General features: G+C 34.3%; 1 long non-coding RNA gene across 2 annotated transcripts in view; it reads right to left on the bottom strand.

Annotated features, from left to right (window-relative positions):
- The window catches only part of LOC141517881 (uncharacterized), a 29,854-nt gene extending 10,628 nt beyond the window's left edge, over positions 1-19,226 (bottom strand). The window contains exon 1 of one of the 2 annotated variants that reach the window (XR_012477021.1): positions 16,170-19,226. This is a non-coding gene — a long non-coding RNA (uncharacterized LOC141517881). Of the gene's footprint in view, positions 1-5,213; positions 5,770-16,169 lie in introns of those variants that run through there. The other variant, XR_012477022.1, reaches the window with a different exon arrangement.
- Positions 19,227-22,241: the final 3,015 nt, after the last annotated feature.

The raw sequence follows: 22,241 nt of genomic DNA, 5'->3' as shown, positions 1-22,241 counted from the left end.
TGGGGAGGAATAGAGTGGAGGTACAGCTAGTAATAGTAACTGTGGGAAAAATATTGAAGCAACTTCTCTGGTGGACTTATGATAAATAAAGCAACTCACCTCAGAGACAGAGACATTATAATCTGAACACAGACTGAAGTACATTTTTAAAAAAAATTTTCTCTCTCTCTCTATACTTGAGGTCTCTTATCTTCTTGGGGGGGGGTTATGTTTACTCTTATAACACATTCAATTTGCATCAATGTATCGCATGGAAACAATGTAAGGACTATTAGACAGCCTTCTGTGGGGGTGGGGAGGGAAGGGAGGGGGGGAAACTGTAAAATTCAAAACCTTAGTAAAAATGATAGGTAAATACTACTATTGTAAATAATTGGAAAACAAATAAAATGTTAATAAAAAAAACTTTTCCCTATTGCATTCCCCCATCCTTCCCTGCCATCCATGTCTTATCCACACTTAAATAAAAAACCTTTCGGGGGCTGCTAGGTGGTGCAATGGATAAAGCACTGGCCCTGGAGTCAGGAGTACCTGGGTTCAAATCCTCTCAGACACTTAATAATTACCTATCTGAGTGGTCTTGGGCAAGCCACTTAACCCCATTTACCTTGCAAAAACCTAAAAACAAAACAAAACCAAAAAAAAACCAAAACCCTTTCATTTGATCTGGCCAACCCCACAAGGTTTCATCCTATAGTTCTCTTTCTCCCCCTCATGGCATCTACAACTGGTGCCTCTATCTTACTTCCTCTCTCTGCAGTATGTCTTCTGACTTCATCATTCAACTAAAATGCCCTTTCCAAGGTTACATATGATCTCCTAATTGCTCATCTATTGGCCTTTTCTCAGTTCTGAATCTCCTAGTTCTCTGCCCAACATTAAACACTAATGAAAATTCTCTTCTCCCTACCACTCTTACTATCCATTATCCTCAATTCCTCACTCTCACTCACCTCATATATCCATATAAAAAGTTATATGTTTTCCCTAACACCACAAAAGTAATAAGTAACAAAGCTAAGATCCAAATACAGTATCCATATCTAATGTTCTTTTCTCTAGTATTCAACAGGTCTGAAATATCATGCATTTCTAAGCCACCAGGAACCTCATATTTTTATTTAATCCACTACTCTTAGGTCTTAACTTCTTGCTCTAGAATTTAGAGTATAAATAGAATAAGCATTCCCAACCTTTTTCTGTGTTCAACTCTTGACTTTCTGTATGCCTTTCCATATCACCTTTTCAATATAAAATTAAATAAGTAAAATACCACGTATATATTTAGCACAGCATCTGGAACATACATAGTAAGTGCTTACTAAATGCTTATTCATTGATTGATATGCACATAAAAGGACACAATGGAGTCACAATGGAGAGAATGTTGAAGTCAGGAAGACCTTAGTTCAAATCCATCTAAGTATCTGAGGATACTTACTGGTTGGTGACATTGGGCAAGTAAACTTAACCCTGTTTACATCAGTTCCCTCATCTATAAATTGAGCTGGAGAAGAAAATAGCAAGCCTGTTTAGTATCTTTGCCAAGAAAATCTCAAATAGGGTCACAAAGAGTCAGACATGACTGTAATGACTAAACAACAGACATTATAAGAATTAAAATTCAGATTAATTTCAATAGGATGATATTTACAAAATATTCTTTACCTAAAATTTGTTCATGAAATTTCTAAACTCCCTTGGTAAGCTTCTCCTACCTCCTAGTGGAACCTGTACCCCAGGTTAGAAATTTCTACCCTAGAGTATTTAGGAAATTTTAAGCAATTTCTTTTGAAGTATGCAGAATTCGAAAAGAGGTTGTTTCCCATTCTTCTTTCCCTTTTCTTTCTCTGCTACTATATATATATATATATATATATACACACACATACACACATATATATATTAGCTCATGACAGTATTGGTTACACCTTTACCACAACCCCCTGATTGAGACCCTACTTTGACCCTTTGCTTATTTATTCTAATATTATGTAATTTATTTAATATAAAGTCAATACCTGATCTATATTTCCTATCTGTACTTCCACATTATTTATTATGGTCTCAATTTCTTTATCCATTAAATGAAAACATTTGATGTGATGCCTGATAAGGTTTTTTTTGAATTTTTTTCGATTTTATGAGTTGACACTAACCAAAAGAATTCTTGGGGCGGCTAGGTGGCACAGTGGATAAAGCACTGGCCCTGGAATCAGGAGTACCTGGGTTCAAATCCAACCTCAGACACTTAATAGTTTCCTAGCTGTGTGGCCTTGGGCAAGCCACTTAACCCCATTGCCTTGCAAAACCCTAAAAAAAAAAATTAACTATTCCAATTCCAGTAGTGGCCAGGAGATGGCAGCCTAATCACGATGCCATCTACAAAAGCAATGAGATAATTAGCTGGGCCTTGAGGGAAAAAGACAGCAGAATGTCTAATAGTCTCTATTCAAAGAGAATTGGTAGAGCATTGGAAGAGAATTCAAAAAGAACTTCAGACATTTAAACAAATGGAATTTGTGTATTTCCAATTTTAATCCTTTTACATTCAATAATTTCTAGAAATAGAAGGCAGAAAGACAAGAATAAAACTAGGGTCCATGTTTATAGCTGAGGAAATTGCATAATGGCAAAATAATCATTTGCCTTGTCACCTAATGGGAAGCTGGGGATTTAGTTATTAGTTTTGTAGTTTCTTTTTGAATGATTATTTTCATCTATATAATGAGAGGATTGGTCCGATGAATTCTGAGATTGCTTTCTGTTCTAAATCCTCTAATCCCGTACTTGTGTTTTCAGGCTCTGAAAAAGGTCAAATAAAATAAGAAATAGCCCTAGTAAACTAATACATAGCAATAGTTTAATATCTTGATTTTTTTTTAAACTAAATTGATTTGATGGAGCTAGAAATAATATCCATTCCAAATTACCAGGAAATACAGTGTTGAAGACTGTAAATTATAATCAAACTTAATTTCTTTTTCAGCCAAGAACCAAAATACAATGTTAAATTAGGTCACCACTAAAGAGTGCATGCCAATTTTCATTTCAGCTATAGAATAGACTTTCTTTAATGAGTATCATATTCGGTAGTAAATTAATTCTAAATCTACTTTTTGTTCAAAGTCTAGTATATTTGTAAATTTGTATTGAATATTGTTACCTTCCTAATTATTTGACTATCTTACCTTTGATTTTTTTAAACACTTTAATTATCAGCATTATTTTCTTTTTAAATTTTTAATTCCAAATTCTCTCTTCTCCCACAGACACTGAGAAGGCAAGCAATATATATATACATATATATATATGTATATATATAACATATATATATATATATAATTTGTGCAAGAGAAATCAGGGAAAACAAATATTCATATTAGATCGAGTTTTTAAACAAAGCAAGAAAAATAAAGGAAAAAAATTATGTTTCTTTTTTTGCTTGTTTTTTTCAAGACAATGAAGTTAAATGACTTGCCTGCCCAATGTCACACAACTAAGTAAGAATTAAGTGTTTGAAAGAGGATTTGAACTTAGGTCCTCCTAACTCCAGGACTGGTACTCTATCCATTGTGCCAGCTAGCTGCCCTCTAGAGAAAATTATATTTCAATTTGTACTCAGAGTTTATCAATTCTCTCTGAGAACTGATGAGTCCTTTGGAACTCTCTTGGATCATTATATTGATCAGAGTATCTAAGCCTTTTACAGTTGATCATTATTGCTCTGTGTCCAGTAATCTGAGTTTTTCTCACTTTACTTTGCATCAGTTCATATAATTCTTGTCATGGTTCTTTTCCCTAACCCCCCCCCATTATCATTCCTTATAACACATTAGTACTACCACAATCATGCCACAACATGTTCAGTCATTCCTCAACCGATAAGCATCCCCTCAATTTCCAATTCTTTGCTACCACAAAAAGAACTGCTACAAATATTTTTGTGCATATAAGTCCTTTTCCTTTTTCTTTCATTTCTATGGGATAAAGATGGAGTAGTATTTTGCTGAGTCAGGGGGTATGCACAGTTTTATAGTCTGTTGAGCATAGTTCCAAACTGTTCTCCAGAATGATTGGATCAGTTCAAAACCTCACTAATAATGCATGAGTTATTTTTTCTTCATCCCTCTAACACTCTGATTTTTTCCAGTTTCAGAGGAAGCAAATTTAAATATCTTGTGATAAAAAAGTTGGACTAATAAAATTATAATATTCTATTTACACTCATACATTTCATATACTATGTTTTTGTATCTGTAGGAGAAAAAAACATTTTTAAAGCAATAAGTAAAGAGAAGTGTTAGCTGCTACTTAAGGCATGGATTTTTCTGAGGAAAATGGTTTCATAAGAATTCACCCATGTTCTGAGCCCTGCACACTGTATTGTGAAGGAGACCAAAGAAAGAGAAAATAGGATCCTTGACCTTGAGGAATTTATAATCTGAGAAACAGAAAATATAGATATATGAAAATTACTTCAGAATGCCTAGTACACAACCTATTAACCAAAGCAAACTATTTATATGAAAAAGTATTTACAATCTGCAGAGTAAATAACAGTACTAAACTCATTTGTTGTCACTGTCTTTTGTCTAAGAAGTCAGATAAAAAGATTTGTCATTGACAATGCAAGAAGGGTTTTATTTATAATAAAACAAGTATATTTATTTATAAGTTCATGAATTTGGGAATATTCAAAATGTTATTGTTAAATGATTTTGTTAAGGAGAAGTTGTTATACTAGGTGGTTATAAACATAGAGAAAATCTGGGTCTTGTCATTAATTAAATATATGATATTCTTTGGCCCTGTTTCCTTATCCATAAAATTTGGGGTTTGGATGAGATGAACTCTTACAATCTCATCCAAATCTAACATACAATATTCTATGTTGTATTTTTTTTTAAAGTGACATTTTGCTCATGCAGTGTCTTTTCAGGTTCATTTAGGCAAAAGTGATGTCATTCTTGCAGGGAAAGGAAGTGGCGAGGGTCCTGTGGCAAAAATGGTCAGGGTTATGTGAGTTTTTTCCACTTGCTTTTGAGTCTCTATACTGAAATCTGGGGGTGGGGTGGGGGGAATGTTTCCAATTGGACAAATTAGAAAGTTTGTTGCAGGGGCGGCTAGGTGGTACAGTGGATAGAGCACTGGCTCTGGAATCAGGAGTACCAGAGTTCAAATCTGACCTCAGACATTTAATAATTACCTACCTGTGTGTCTTTGGGCAAGCCACTTAACCCCATTGCCTTGCAAAAACTAAAAAAAAAAGAAGTTTGTTGTTAACTCCCCATTTGCAGACACAGTGGTTATTAAAAAAAAAAAGAAAACAACCTAAGCAACTCAAAGGAACTACAATCCCAAAAAATAATGGAATATAATTTTTGTCCTAACCCCTACCCACTGTCATTGACAAATCCAGTAGCAAGAGCCTTCATCCAACTGGATATTCTGTATGATGCTCCCATGATGTGCCTTTTTTTGCAATAGTATTTCTACTGATACTATTCTGATGGTGAATTCTGTGTTATGTGAGTTGATTGATCTCTTCTATCCTCCAATATTCCTTTCTTGATGGCCTCTCTTGTCTAATCTTCTAAATTATTTCATGTCATTGCCATTGTCACTATTTTGGTTTTCCTTTCATGTTATCACATTCAGGTCACTGAGAATTACAGAGGGCAGGGTGGCTCCCTCCATTCACATTTGCATTCACAGAGGAATTCATGGAGGGGAAAGTTCCTTGTATCATTCCCACAGAATGACATAGATACACCAACCTTCCTTTGGGTTTCCCTCATTAGACTTGCTGCCTGAATGTCTTTCTCTCCTCTCCAATTACACACTTAAGTATTATTCCCAATTCTCCCCTTCTTTGTTTCAGTCCCAGAGGATGAAATGGTTCTTCTCCCTTACAACATCAAGATCAGCTCCTTTACTTGTAAACTTAGTACCATCTCCTCCCACATCTTCCAGGAGTTTAATCCTTTGATTATCCTTTCTCATTCATTTTCAATTTATATTTATCCATTGGACCCTTCCTTTCCTGCTGTCTTAAACTTCATTTGACTCTATCATCTTCTCAAGCTATTATCTTCCATCTCTTCTCCCCTTCATAATCAAATTCCTAGGGAAAAAATAAAAACCAACTATACCTATTGCTTCCATTTTTTTCACCCACTTCTCACTTTTTAATTCTTAAGTGTGACTTTCATTCCCACCAGCAAGATTTCTCCAATGTTGCCAATATTCTCTTACCTGTTAAAATATATAAATACTCACCCTTCTTGACCTCTCTGCTATATCTAACTCCTACTTCCTTAAACTGTCTCCTCGCAGGGCATTACATTGTTATGGCTCTCTTCTTTCTTGTTTGACCACTTTCTCACTATCAAGTCCTTCCACTTAGGCAAGTGTATTCAGTCTTATGCCTTCTCTCTTCTATCTAGAGTCACTCTCTTTCTTATCAGTTCCAAGAGGTTTCAATCTCTATCATCTCTATCTCTCAGATTCACATATCCAGCCTCATTTCTCAGACCAAATCTTTAATTCTAGATTGCAACTGCTCTGCTGTATTTCTACCTGGAAATCCAATTGATAACCACATTTCTAAGAATGGATCTTATTTTTTTTCCTCTTAAATGAACCCTTTCTTAAATTCCTCATTTTTGTAAAGAGTAAAACTATCATTTTTGTCACCTAGATACTCAATATGGGAGTCATCCTCACCTCTTTGCTCTCATTAACCCTCTCCAGTTTTAATGTTGCCAAGTTTTGTTTCTTCCACATCCATCTCTTCCCTCTACTTATACCACAGTCTTCCTAATCTAGAACCTTATTACTTCCTACCTGGACAATTATGATAGTTTCCTAATTGCTTCTCCTGCATCCCCTCTTAAATATATCTTCCACATAACTGCTAAATTAGTAATACCAGTTTTACTAATTCATTGGCCTACTGGTGAAATGAGTTCACATTGCCTATAGGATAAAATACAGGCTATGTTTGGAATGTAAAGGTTTTCACAATCTGACTCCAGTTTCTTTTTCCTGGATTATTAGGCATCATAGGAGCATGGAAAGAGCACTGTATCTAGATCTAAAGACCTGGATTTAACACCCATCGATATTGCTCACTCTCCCTGTTTTCTCATCTTTAAAATGAAAAGTTTAACTGTACAACTTCTGTAGTTGCTTCCAAGGCCATATATGTGAGACTTCAATACTCCATCTCATGAGCTCTACTCCAGTCAAATTGGTCTAGTGGCTGTCCTCTGGATGGGACATTTCATTTCCAATACTTTGCAAGCTCACAAAATTCCCAAACTTTCATAATTTATATGTTCTCTCATCAATTCTTCCTCTTGGAACCATTACTTCTATACTTAAGGCTTAATTCAAACAGCACTTCCTTTAAGAAATCTTTCCTAATTTACCCAATTGTTAATATTCCTTTCTAGTCACTATATATTTATTGTATATATATATATATATATATATATATATATATATATATATATATTTCAGATTTACTTATCTGTGGACATGTATCTCTATAGTTTAATAGAAGCACTTTGAAGATAAAGAACTATCTCACTTTTGTATTTGTGCCTCAGTGACTAGTAAGTAGAGTGTCATACTCATACAGAATGGGAACTTTACATAATATTTGCTTATAAATTGAATCTAACACATATTTAGGGTAACATTTCTTATCTGATCTCATTTGTCATTTAAACCTAATAAAAAAGGAAATGTGATTTTCTTCCCCAAATAACCACACTTTTCCAGAGAATATTCTTAGTCCTCTAAAAATTACCAGTACACTTCAGTTGTTTCTTAGTTCATTCCAGTGAAGTATTGGGACACACTATGTAAATCAAGTCCATAGAAACAAAGAACCTCAACAATCATCAACTATTCTTCATGAAGGAAGTGCTATAAGAAATGATGAGATGGTTGATTTTAGAAAAACATGGAAAGACTTGCATGAAATAATGAAGACTAAAATGAGCAGAACCAAGATAATGTTGTAAATGTTAACATTAATTTTATTTGAAGAACAATTGTAAACAAGTTATTCTGAATATTATAAATACTCAAATCAAGTTTGAAGAACCTATGAAGGAAGCTGATAAATAGAAGTATGCATTGCATGGTTTTACCAAATGTGTGTGTGTGTGTGTGTGTGTGTGTGTGTGTGTGTGTGTGTGTCTGTGTGTCTGTGTGTCTGTGTGTCTGTGTGTGTGTGTGTGTGTGTGTGTGTGTGTGTGTGTGTGTGTGTGTCTGGATATATCAAATGATGGCTTTCCCTAGTGCAGGGTAAAGAGAGGGGGAGGGAGCCAGTTCAAAAATTAAAATGTAACAAAAAATTAAATTTTAAAACATAAAAAAGAATTATGCTTCAACTGAGGCAAAATTACTCATGGATAGAGCCCAAGAATCCTAGAGAATTTGAAGGAAGTTTTTTTCCTGCAACATGAGAATCAAATAATAATTTTTAGCTACAGATGACAAGAAAATATATAATAAGAAAACTGACCTCAGAAATACCTCTCCAATTCAACATTTTTGCTTCTGAAGCCTTTAGCAAACAACAAAAAAGTGATGAAGTATTTCTAACTTTTCTCCTTGGCCTAATCATGACACCATCTAAATGATCTAACAATGTATGCCTTAATAAATTGTCACTTTGTATTCCTCATCTAGAAATTTACCTAGAGTTGTGTAAGGTCTAGTGTGTATGTGACTATAAAAAAAAGATTTGAAATGGTAATTTCAGTGCCAATGCAGGAGGATACATATAATTTGGGATTAAAATTCATAGATGCCTATCTAAAATCTTCCTGATTATGAAACTTTGGCAGAAGTCAGATGCTTATCTACAGAGAAGGTTCCTAAGGGGAGGCCCAAACACCAGAATTGAAAAGGGTGGAGTTACCTCACAAAAAGATTGGGTAATACTTCTGCTCCTAGGCATGGAACTAATACAGACAATTGTTAAAACTATTTAATTCTAATCTTGCAAAAGGAAGTAGTATAGTGCTGAATTTGAAATCCAGAGGTTCAAATTCTGCCTCTGACACTTCTAAATATGTGATCAAAGTCATATTGTGGCCACTGGCTATGTGAGTTCAGATCTGCCTATGAGGAATCATTACTCAGACTTGGGAAAGCAAAGGTGGAAATAAAATGAAAATTTGTTAAAATTTTATTATTATTTATTATTTAAAAATTAAAATTTAATAAAAAATGTATTATAACACATGGGAAAAGATAGGGAGAGGGAGAGGGAGACAGAGACAGAGACAGAGAGAGACAGAGATAGAGAACAGCCAAGCAGCATTGGCTAGGCCAGCAGGTCAGAGAAGACTGAGGCCTTGAGTGGGAATCCAACCCAAGTTTTCATAACTTATCTCTCATCCATAGGGCAAAAGGTGAACTCCCTTTCCCTTACTGGATCCAGAATTAGGTAGAAGGTGAAGCCTAAGGAGATCAGGATACAAATTTTACATCAAGAATGGGGATCTCCACTCAATTTGACAAGATTAGCAGCCTTTAAAAGTACAAATTTTGTTTCTATTACCATCATAATTCTCTTCTTCTAATCAATTTACAACTCAAGAGTAGGTGGTGGTCAACTTACATCTCCACCACTTTCACAATTCTCTTCATCTTGCCCCTGCATCAATATAACCTCTTTCAGCCTCAGTATCCACATATGTTCGGTGAAGACAACAATACCTAAAGTAACAATTCTCAGAATTGTTGTGAGAATCAAATAAAATAAAGTACATAAAAACATTTTCATCCTTAAAGTGTTACATTGTTATCTTCCAAATATCACATAGATTCATCCATGAAAAGGAAGTGAAATCTACATATTAATCATCTCCATGTGAACTATGTCAGAGAACAAAGTTTAGATAAACCATATTCCTGATACCCTTTTTGAGCCTCTCAGGCTAGTTTAATCTGTAGTAAATGACAATCTGTCATTTAGATCCCTATTCTTCAAGAACTGAATTTGAAAAAACTAATTTTGTTTTTTTAATTTCAAAAAAAATTATTACCTTAAAAAAATCAAAATTTGCATATCTTATTATTCAAGGAACAGAAATAAAAGACCATATTAAATGGTAAACTTCCTATAGATTTTAATTCCATAAACAAGAACATTAATTAAGTGACTCTGATGACCAGACCCTATACGAAATACTGGGAAGATAAAAATGAAAAAAAAAAAACTCCCTGCTTTCAGGCTGCTTAAAACTGAATATATATATATACACATACAAAATTATAACATATACAATATACAAAAAAAGAGTATAGGGGGACAGGAAGGGTACCTTGTTCTGGTGGTGGCATGGTGAAGAAACCAAAGAAGCTCCAAATGGATGCAGTCAAGTGGGAAATGAAATTATCTGAAGAGTGAAGACATTCTTTTCTTCTCACTTTCTGCTTCTCTTAGGAGGACATCCTGAATGTTATAAATGGCTCACGAATACTTAGTCCAGAGTGATTAAAATGTTTTTTTTTTATTAAGGTATCTTAATAAATGGTACATTTCTCTCAAGGGGAGAAGGGCACTTCATTCCAGTCATTGGCTGGGGTCACAATCTAGTTGATACATCCCTCCCCATGAGTTTTCCCGGTCCTACTCATTATGCTCATGAGCAAGAACAGCTACCTCCATGAGCATGGGCAAAGGAGAAGGACAAAGACCCTGGATTAACTCCTAACTAGGTGGGATAGATCTGACTTAATCTCAGTTTTTGATCAGATTTAAGCTGTCTTTTGTCTTAACTCATCTACCTGCCCTTTGGCAACAATACAGGAAGACTTTAGTCTTTGTAATGTAAACTAACAATTGTCCCTTCACTTTCTTATGGGACCCAAGCACCCCCATATTCCTCACCCTGAATAAAGATGATGCCTGAAAAGGTGCAGATGCTTTTTAAAGAACAGTACTGTTTAACAGGAATAAACTGGGGTTATATGACCTTGTTCACCCTCTCTCACTTTTTCAAACATAGATAGATAGATAGATAGATAGATAGATAGATAGATAGATAGATAGATAGATAGATGATAGAGGGATGCAAGAGTCTCCTTTAGATCTTGGATGAAGAAAGTAGTCACTCTTCTAATTTTTCGAGGGCAATTTGTTGGGTGCTAGTGTCATCCATTTCATTTCCTTCCTACTTTCTCTCCAGATGTTCACCTTCTTAAGATCTGGCCAGGAACATGTTAGAGAAAGTTTTGTGAAGAATGATCAACAATGCACTCTGGACAAAGATGAAGACTAGAATGAATATATTAAATTTAACACAAATAATGAAATATCTCCTTATCTATGTTCCTTCTCTTCCTTTTCTATTGCTTAATTAACATGTCTTTCTTTTCTTTTTATTGTGAATCGTTCAATAAATCAGAATGTAGCTTTTAGGTCAGGGGGCCATTACTAATTATTACTAATTTGAATAATATTCAAATAGGCAACAGAAACAGAAAAGATTCCAGAGAAAGATGGGAATCTTCCTTGTGTCCTGGACCCTTTGGAAAGTAATCTAGTGAAACCCAGAGACCTTTTCTCAGAATCATGCTTTTAAATGTATAAGATAAAAATCATAGGATTACAAAGAAAAAATATATATTTAAATGTATCAATATATTTTGTTTTAAAAGTTCCTTTTAAGAGTTTGAAAGAAACTTAAGTGAGTCAAAAGACTTACAGCTAGAAGTCTTAGGAATTATTTCTTCCAACTCCTGGTTCAGAGATGTTAATTGATTTTCCCAGGTCAGACAATTAATAAGTAGCAGGCAAGATTTGAAACTGGTCCTTTGACTCCAAATTCAAAGCAATCTTTGCTTTTCTTGCTTTTGGATTTTGGCTCCACTATTTCACTATATGTGTTTTCAGTTATACCATTAATGGAAGACAATACAAATGATAAACCAGAAGGTCACTGATCCTGTCTTGAAAATCAATTAGTACAGAAATAGTTTAATGACTTCCAAGGACTACTCTATTGCAAGTGGTATGCAATGGATTAATAAGTATCCTCTACTACTATGTTTATTATAATAGATTCAATCTAGTTATGAGTTATTCTGGCTGCAAATACTCTGAATTCTAATATGGTTGTAATACCTCTTAAGTCACATTATTTGAATAGGACTAGGACAATGCAGTCTGGAAGAGAGAGAAGGTGCTAAGGGCTCAACTAGGAAGCTTGTTGCAGCCTACAACCCAACCTAAAGGATTCCTATCTAAAACCAAGCCAATTCAAAAAGGTAGTAGCAGGTTTTTGGATAAGACAGTCTTAGGAAGGGGAAAATGTGGATAGACCTCAAATCCTGAAAGTATCCTGGATTAGTACAATATTTTGGACCTTTAGTCAAACTGAAATAATAATAGAAGAGTGTTACTATTTGTCCCTGGTGCTTTGTAAGATCAAGACTCACCCTAATTCCTGAAACCCTGGGCCAATACCATAGTTTAGGATTGTAATGACTACTTAAGGACCCAATACTATACTGTCAACAACTACAGTGAAAAAGTAGTGAGAATCCAGAGGGGTAACCCATAATCTTACATATTTTATCTTAATTACTAGAGTATATAGTTAGCTAGAACATGGATTTCCCTTGGTAGAGCTACAATAGTTGGTAAAGCACTTAACTGCAAAGCCCACACAAATATGATTTATCATAAACACCTTGTCACCATTTATTGCTAGATGACAATCTGTTCTTATCATCAATATTCTTTAACCTAAAGAGAATCCTCTTGATTAAAATGCCTGACATAATTGTCTGATAACTTAAGTCCATCCTCTTCATTCCTAGCCTGTTAGAATTCTAACAAGACTTCTTATGAAAAAAATTATGCCAGTGATAGAGAAATAATTCAATTGCTTATTGTTATCTTATAAATTTCTCTTAGTCCACACAGTTAAAGAGAAGATAATTTTGTATCCTATCTTCTTTCAGTCTTCGAAAGAGTAAACAAGCTTAAACAGATGAAACCTCACACATCCTCTAATATTCTCATATATTAGGTAAACTAAATCAGGTTACTGATTAAGCTACATTTAAAGGTTTCACAATTAGACTGACTGAGGAGGAGAATTTATATGTTACCCAGGAGTCAGGAATAGTTGAGGTTCTTCCTCTAGCTTCCTATCTAAGGCTCTTAAGTAAATTTTTATATCCCATTGGACAGGGGGTTTTAAAGTTAATCAAAAGTCCCAGGAAGAGAAAATAAAAAATTTCCCATAACAAAGTGAAATGGTTTAGGAGTTGCCCCTTTGATGAATTAATTACTGTAAATCTGAGCTAAACTATCATTCAAATATGCATGTGAAGAACATATACATGTGAGATGATAAAGATGAGACAGTCCAGGCAATATTGACTAGTATAGTTAGTTATCTTGTGACCTAATTGGGTCATATAGAAAGTAATTCATGGGGCAAATGGAAAGATTGCTAATTCATCCTGGGGGGGGGGGGGGGATTTAGCTAGCAGTTTGCCTAGCTTAGCAAATATTCAAAGAACCAATATTCCACTAAAAGCTTTGATAGTTTTGTTTTGGTAAAAGGCAAATTTCCCTGAACGATCTTTTGACCAAATTCTTAAAGTGAGCAGGGTTGGAAGTTGTTCATATAGCTTTTAGAAGATATACATTCTTCATTAATAGAAATAGGGAAAATTTATCTAGAGTAAAGATTCTTACTTAGGGTTCATGGACTCAAAGCAGTCTGGATAGCTTTCAGATTTCCATGAACTTTGATAGAAAATTAGATTTTTTTTTTACACATAATTGACTTCCTCTCCAGATTGCCAAAGGGATCCCTGACACATGAAAAGATTAGGAACCCGAGTCCTTGAATTCTTCATTTGCTAAACGAACTCCAGATGTTCAGGATGGCTTATTTGTTACAGCTTTCATTAACAGAGACAAATAATTTGTCCCCTCCCCTCCCCCCAGCATAAATTAAAATCTTATTATGTACCTTTTCCCCAGAGATTCATTTGCATGAACTGACAAGAAAGACTTAAAATATTTTTTTTAATGACAATCCTGAAACTCAGAACTGTCTAGTGATTGTTGTACAAAATGTATTGTTTGGTTATGACCTAACAGGAAGAAAGGAAGGTTTAAATATTTGGCAAATTGTAGAGAGTAAGGTCTCTAACTTAAATCTGATCAGTCTTTCTAGTAGAGGGCTGAGCCTCCAGGAAGAGAGATTTCACCAACATTTATACTGAGTGAGTTCGAAAAAAGATTTAAAGACAATCTATGCTCTAAGAACAAGTATATTTAGGTTTTCGTTTTGGTTTTTACTCTCTCTTTCCTGATCTTTTCTTATGCAAATGTATTACTCCAGATTAGATCTAAATATTTTACCCAAAGTTAAGGTACAAAATGATCCATTCAAATCTGAAAGCTGTGTAAACACAGTGTGAATGTGACACACCTTTATATCTATCTCATTGTCTTTGTTAATTGAACTCTCAACATTTTCTAGAGTCTGAAATGAACACATCTTTATATTTATATTTGCACCTGTTTTCCATGCTGTGAAATCAGGTCACAATTTTCCCTTCTATCAACATCAGAATTTCTACAAAATAAAAACTCATCAGCATTCAGTGTGAAATATATATAAACCTTTATTCATCTTTTTCTATCATCTCATCATCACTATACATTTTGGACAAGAGCAAATATTAATATATATATATTATAGTATATGGTTCTTTTTGTAAAAGGCTCCTTGATGATTTAGTTCATATACATAGTGTAACTATAGCAAGGCTATACCCCACATACTGAATGGGGCAGGAAGAAGGGGAGGTGTGGCTATGTGGCTTGGAGAGGAGAATAAATCATATCTAGCCTCTTCTTTCCCCAACTTTCTCAAAGAAAAGTGTCAGAAGAGTAAGCAAAAGGTTGAAGCCAGAAGCTTGGCTATTCTGTCCTTCTTAGAGAGAGAGAGAACATAGAACTACAATTATATCTAACTTCTTCTTTAAACAGTATTAATCTAGGGGAGGTTGTGTTTTTCTTTAAATTAAATTTATTATTTATTTATTCATTTATTGTTTTTTTGCAATTTTGAGGGGGTTAAGTGGCTTGCCCAAGGCCACACAACTAGGTAATTATTAAGTGTCTAAGATCAGATTTGAACTCAGGTATTCCTGACTCCAGGGCTGGTGCTCCACTGTGCCACCTAGCTGCCCCTATTTATTTATTTTTAAAATTCTCTTTTGAATTTTAAATTCTCTCTTTCCTTGCAGAAGAAAATTATATTTCAATTTGTACTCAGAGATCATTAATTTTCTCTCTGGAAGAGAATAGCATTTTTCATCAAGATTCATTCAGAATAGTCTTTCATCATTGTATTGATCACAGTAGTGAAGTCTTTCACAATTGATCATCATTTGCTGTTATTTAGTTGTTTCAATCCTATCAGTTCTTCTATAATTTCCACAAAAAGAGCTGCTAAATTATATATATTATATATATATATATATATATATAATATACATATATATACATATATGTATGTATATTGGTTATAGTTCCAAATTGCTCTCCAGAACTATTGGACCAATTCACAACTCCACCAAGAGTTTATTAGTGTACCTATTTTCTCACATTCCCTCTAACATTTCTCCTTTCTAATAGGTACAATGAGATATCTCAGAATTGTTTTAATTTGAATTTCTGTAATCAATAGTGATTTAGAACATTTTTCCATAAAGCTATAAATAGTTTTGTTTCTCCTTTTGAAAACTACCTGTTCATATCATTTGGCCATTTATCAATTGGGGGAATAACTCTTATTTTTATACATATGACTCAGTTCCCTATAAATTTGAGAAATGGAGTCTTTTACCAAAGAAATTTGCCAGAAAATTTTTTATATTGCTTCATTGTCCATGGTACCTTTAGCAAAATGTAGTCTCTCTCTGATCATCTCTTTTAATTAGTTACAGTTTTGCTTTTGCTTTTGCTTAGCCTAAGACATAAATGCTTCAGCTAAAACATAATAGATACTACTCCAGCCCATTATTTTAATTCTATTTCAGTGTTTCTAATAAACAATATATTGCTGAATTTTGATTTCTAATCTATTCTGTTCTTCACTTACCTTTTATGAGTGAGTTCATCCCATTCAGTTATGAATACTATGTATTTCTTCTACCCAATTTTCTTCTGTTTATTCTTCTTTCTCTTTTGTCCCAGGAAAAAAAATTAAACAATAAAATGAGGTTGTTTCTCCAATTATATCATTTATTAATGAACAATGCAATCTATTAATAAAGGACAGGGAGATGTCATGCCTCCATTTGTGTCAAATGACCTAAAATCAAATACCTATGGAAGTCTTTATAATTAGATACATCTACCTTCTGACAGTATATCATTGTGACCAGTCTCTTGATTGGTGGATATTTTAATGAAGAGATAGGTCAAGAGTTCTCAGTTTCTCTTTATCTTTGACTGGATGGAAAAGGCAGTAGTCTGGTTCTCAGATGTAGTCAATCATGCCCTTCTCTGATGCCTTAGGAACTGAGATTACAGCCATCTTAGTCAGAAAAATATAAGCATCTCAATTAGATTTTCACTGATTTGTTCTCCTTTTTGTGGACTATGTCACCCCAAACTTTAATGAAGGAAACAACAACAAAGTTCATACTCTCAGGAGAGAGTCTAACTCAAAATGGATCCTGTTTATAAACAAAATTCTAGGGTTCTGTTTGGGTGAGATTCAGCACAAACTAATAAATGTACAGATGCCTTGGGGACTAGGAGTGATTATATTACTCTGAACTTCAGAGATTGCCAGGCTTTTTCAGAAGTAGAGTCTTCACAAAAATAGAAGAACAAAGAGTGGATCACAAATTTATAAGTGGTTATTAATATATAGTATATTAATTTCCTTCATTTTTTATCTTGTTTCTTCTCAAGAGTCTATTTTGCTTCTGACCAACTACATCTTTTAATCTACTCCTCTTTTTGTCACCTCTCCCCCCTTTTCTCGTCCTCTTTCCCTCCTACTTCCCTGTTGGGTAAATTATATTTCTATACCCAACAGAGTGTGTGTGTATATATTCTTCAGTTTTTAAACCAATTTACACGAGAATGAGGTTTAAGCATTGCATACACTCCCATTTTCCTTTCTACTATAAAAATCCTTACATGTTTTTTGTATGTCAAAAAAATTTTCACATTTTCCCTCTCCCTTCCCCCTTCTTCCAATGTATCCTTCTTTCTTACCCCTTCATTATTTTTTAAGACATCCAAACATTATCAGCTCTCACCTATGCCCTCTTTCTCTATAGACTCTTCCTAATTGCCCTAATAATAATAAAGCTATTAGGAGTTATCTAAATCATCTTCAAAGAGGAATGTAAACAGTTTTACTTCATTGAGTCCCTTATGACTTCTTTTTTTCATGTTTACTTTTTTATGTTTTTCTTGAGACTTGAATTTGAATGTTAGATTTTCCAGCCAGCTCCAGGAATGCTTGAAAATTCCCTTTATTGTTGTTGCTTAGTCATTTTTTTTAATCCTTTGCAGGATTTTCTTGGCAAAGATACTGCAGTGATTTCCTATTTCCTTCTCTGGCTCATTTTACAGATGTGGGTTAAGTGACTCATCTAGCATCATACAACTAGCAAGCATCTGAAGCCGGATTTGAATACAGGAAGGGGACTATTCACTGTACCACTTAGCTACCCCTTTTTTTCATTAAATCTTCATTTTTTCCCCCTGAAGGATTAAACTCAGTTTTGCTGGGTAGATTATTGTTGGTTACAATACTAGTTCTTTGCCTTCCAGAACTTCAAATTCCAAGTTCTCTGATCTTTTAATGTGGAATCTGCTAAATATTGTGATTTAGTCACAGTTGTTCTGACTGTGGCTCCATGATTTTAAAAATGTTTGCTTCTAGGGGCGGCTAGGTGGTGCAGTGGATAAAGCACCGGCCCTGGAGTCAGAAGTACCTGGGTTCAAATTCGGTTCAAACACTTAATAATTACCTAGCTGTGTGGTCTTGGGCAAGCCACTTAACTCCATTTGCCTTGCAAAAACCTAAAAAAAAAATGTTTGCTTCTGGTTGCTTGCAATATTTTCTTCTTGACCTGGGGGCTCTGGAATTTGGCCATAATATTCCTAGAAGCTTTCATTTTGGGATCACTTTCAGAAAGTGATAGATGATGTATTCTTCAAATTTCTATTTTGGATCTAAGATACTGGGTTAAGCATTCTTTATAAGTTTTTGAAATATTCAGGTAGTTCAATAATTCTTACATTATCTCTCCTCAGTTTATTTTCCAGGTGAGCTATTTTTCCATTGAGATATTTCACATTCTCAATTTTTTTATTCATTTTTGATTTTGTTTAGAAAAGAAAAATTATTCTTGATGTCTCACTTGTCCAATTCTGATTTTTAAGGAATTATGTTCTTCAATGAGTCTTCAGCTCTTTTTCCATTTGGTCAATTATACTTTTTAAGGACTACTTTTCTTCAGTGAATTTTTGTGCTTCTTTTACTCTTAGACTAATTCTGTTTTGTTAAATTGTCATTTTCTTCCTTTTTTGTCCCTTTTACCAAGCTGTTCTCTTTTCATAATTTTTTTGCATCACTCATTTCTTTCCCCAATTTTTTCTGTGTGACTTTTATCTCTTTAATTTTTCTAGAAATTTTTGTTGTGTTTATGTTCAATTAGTATTTTTCTTTGAAACTTTGCTTATAGCTATTTTCACATTGTTGTCTTCTGAGTTTTTGCCTTGGTCTTTCCTACTAGCATAAAACCTTTTTATGGTCACGTTCTCTGTGTTTGTTGTTTGCTCTTTTTCCAAGTCTATTTTTTGACTTTGAACTTAATGTTAAAATTAGAATCTGTTCACTTGGGGGGGGGTTGGGAAGGCTGTTTTCTGAACTTGCTCTGGATGTCTCTAAGTTTTTGGTGCTTACAAGGTGGTATGATCCTGGGAAGGGTGTGGTTATTACTCTCTCTGTCTTTACCTAGGAAGGGCCATTCTCCCCTGCAATCAGAGGGCTTATCTTCCTCTAGGCCTTGGAACTGCTATCAAGGTCCCTGCTCCCTTGTGACCAATCACAACCATTACTGTCTGCCTGGAACTACAAGTGCAAGGCAATTGCAACAGGGTCCTGAGATTAGTGATAGCTCAGGGTCTCCTGGATCTCTTTCTGATAAGTTAACCTTATCATTTCTGGGCTGACAGCTCCCAAAGCTACTGCCACCAAGGATATTATTTTCAGGTTCAAACTAAACTTCTTATTATTGTTTCTTTGTTTTGGATTTTTGCAAGGCAGTGAGGTTAAGTGACTTGCCCATGGTCACACAGGTAAGTAAATATTAAATGTCTGAGGTCAAATTTGCACTCAGGTTCTCCCAATTCCAGGGCCTGTGTTACCTAAATGCCCACTGATCATTGTTTCTTAATGGAGAAAGGGAGGACACAATTATTTTTAATCCAAGGCTTGACCCTCTTTCCCACAAAATACCTACACACATAGCCAGTAGCAAAGATACCCATATATCTAAGTTAATAGTAAAACAGAAATCAGAGAAAGACTATGAAGGAGAATATATGTGAGACAACACAGAGTGAAAGATATGGGGAAAGAACTTTCACCAATGAGAAGAAAGTCCCATGCTAATGGACTATGGGACTTAGGCTACATTTCTTTCACTGAACAAAAATCCACTTTCTCATTTCCCTCTCTACCTCCCACTCTCACTGAGACAAAAAAACCCTGTAAAAACATGGATAATAAAGCAAAACACGTTCCCAAATTGTTCATGATAATTATATAAACATATATTTGAGTGATTGTTTATGCATATATACATACATACACATGTTACTCATATATATTCATAAGTTCATGACCTCTAACTCAGAAGGTGGGTAGCATGTTTCTTCATAATTTCTCTGAAATCATGGGGAAATATTCATTAATATTATTTGAACCTAGTTTTATGTGGTTAAAATTTATCTAACTTATAACTATAGGTCATGCTGATGCCAAAGACTTTCCAGAGAAGTTAAATTGCTTTTTTTGAGTCTTAAGTTCACCTCAAAAGTTTGTGTTTTGTTTTTTCCCAATTTTTAAAAATGTTTATACTTACCTGCTGGTATAAACCTCAAGCAATCGCACCTAGAAATCGTCCTTTCTAGAAAACCACCTTACTACTTATTATATACCAGCCAATTTGCTGTTTGTTTCTATGATCTTGTTTGAATGCTAGATAATGTGATACTTAACAGAGATAAGAAAGGGATCCACACCTTTTTCTTACTGTCTCTTCAACTGAGCCAACTCAAGATTCTTATTAAAAACCCTTTAGAGTTATGGTTTGATCTCCATCAATATTCATTATACTGATCAGAATTCTAAGTCTTTCAAGTTGTTTGTCTTTAGAAAATTGTTGTTCTTAGTTCTACTAATTTCATATCAGTTCTTTCAAGTCTTACTGGGATTTCTTTGAAACAAGTCCCTTACTCATTTCTTTCAGAACAATAATATTTCATCACATTAATAAATTATAACTTATTCAGCCATTACTCAATTGATAGGCATACCCCTTTGGTTCTAATTCTTTGCTATTTCAAAGAATTGACTTAAAAATCTAATGAAATTACTTATTCAAATAAATGGCTTATTCGAAGTAAAATAAATATATAAAATGTGGCTATTTCTTCCAAATTTTTAAAAAAGTAATACAGAAGAGGAAATATCTGTGCCTAATTATTGACTGAAACACTATATATTTAGGTCTATCAAGTAAAAACATGAGAGAAAAATCCCTTAACTTTTGTTTATTGTGGAAAAAACCCCTAATGTGTAGCTTACTAGAAAGAACAAAACTACATTTAGACTGTGATGACATGAACAATTAGCTTTAAAAAAAGTTGAATAACTGCTCTTCAATAAGTATATACCTAGTATTAAGGAGTTCAGCTATGCAGATAAATCTGTATGGAGAATATATTTTTTTGCTATTGGGTCAGGGTCATCTATCAACTTTATCCCCTTCTAAAATCGAGTAGAAGTTTCTCATATTTCACTGAGATTTTTCTGAATCTCTATGATAACTAGAGGTGAAAATTCAAATGAAAAGCATTTTTTTCTTCATATAGGATCTTATATGTAGAGCTGGTTTAGGGAACCTAGGTCTTCTAGTCAGATTTCATTTTCCAGGGAAGGAAACTGATGTTTACAATGAGCAAGGCTAAGAGGTAGGAAGTAAGCATAACTATAATTTGAATGCAGATTCCTATACTGTTATCTCCCAAAGGGCTCTGACCAAAAAAAAAAAAAGGTACATTGCCTGAGTTGTGAGACAGTGAAGACTGTAAAGAAAGAACAGAATGCAATTCTCCTAATGCAGCAAAAAAAAAAAAAGGTCCAGGGTCAATATCTTAAGACAGGTTAGTAATGAAGTCAGCTATTCTATATGGCTATTTTCCAAGCAAGGGCTATATGACCCAAGTAAAAATTGGAAATTTGTTGACTATTTCAGAGGAATGTTGATCCTGGCTATGTTATTGTGTCAATGAGACTGTACCACATAGAGTATATATATATGCAGAGTGTATGGGAGCCAACTCACTAAGCTTATTCTGGAATTTCCCTGGAAATTTCTGGGAACACATGTAACAGTGCTAGAATGGGGCACTTTAAGATGAAGAAGCATTTCCTATATTGACCATTAAGTAGGAAGAGATACAGACTAAATCGTTATAAAAGAATATCTTTGCTCTTTTAGCTTTTCTTCTTTTGACTTTTGAGGTAACTCTAATTCATGTAACACTGGGTTTTATGATGGTGGGAAAGAGATGATCTTCATAATGTCAGCATTGTAAATATTCCCCATCCACATGGTAGCTAAAGCAGAGGTTCAAACAGGTGGGCTTGAGACTGGAACTCTGGCTGCCTTTTTTTTTTTTCCTTATCAAAAGTAACTGAAAAAAAAGCTCTTGAGATGCACTTATCTAGTCATGGTAGTAATGAGTCTTTATGTAGTGGAAAAGAGTTTGGGAGGAAAGGTGTCTGAGGGTGTAAGAATATGAGTCCAAATGGCTTCCAGATGGTACACGGAGGGTAGAAAGTTGGCTGGAGGAAAGATAGATAGGCAAATGTCAATAAGCCATTTCAAGAAAGCACAGACTGGGGGAGTCCAGC

This window comes from Macrotis lagotis, chromosome 3 (genome assembly GCF_037893015.1).
Source record: "Macrotis lagotis isolate mMagLag1 chromosome 3, bilby.v1.9.chrom.fasta, whole genome shotgun sequence".
Taxonomy (NCBI): domain Eukaryota; kingdom Metazoa; phylum Chordata; class Mammalia; order Peramelemorphia; family Peramelidae; genus Macrotis; species Macrotis lagotis.
The sequence above is the reverse complement of the archived record's forward strand: the minus strand, read 5'-3'. Positions and strand labels throughout refer to the sequence as shown.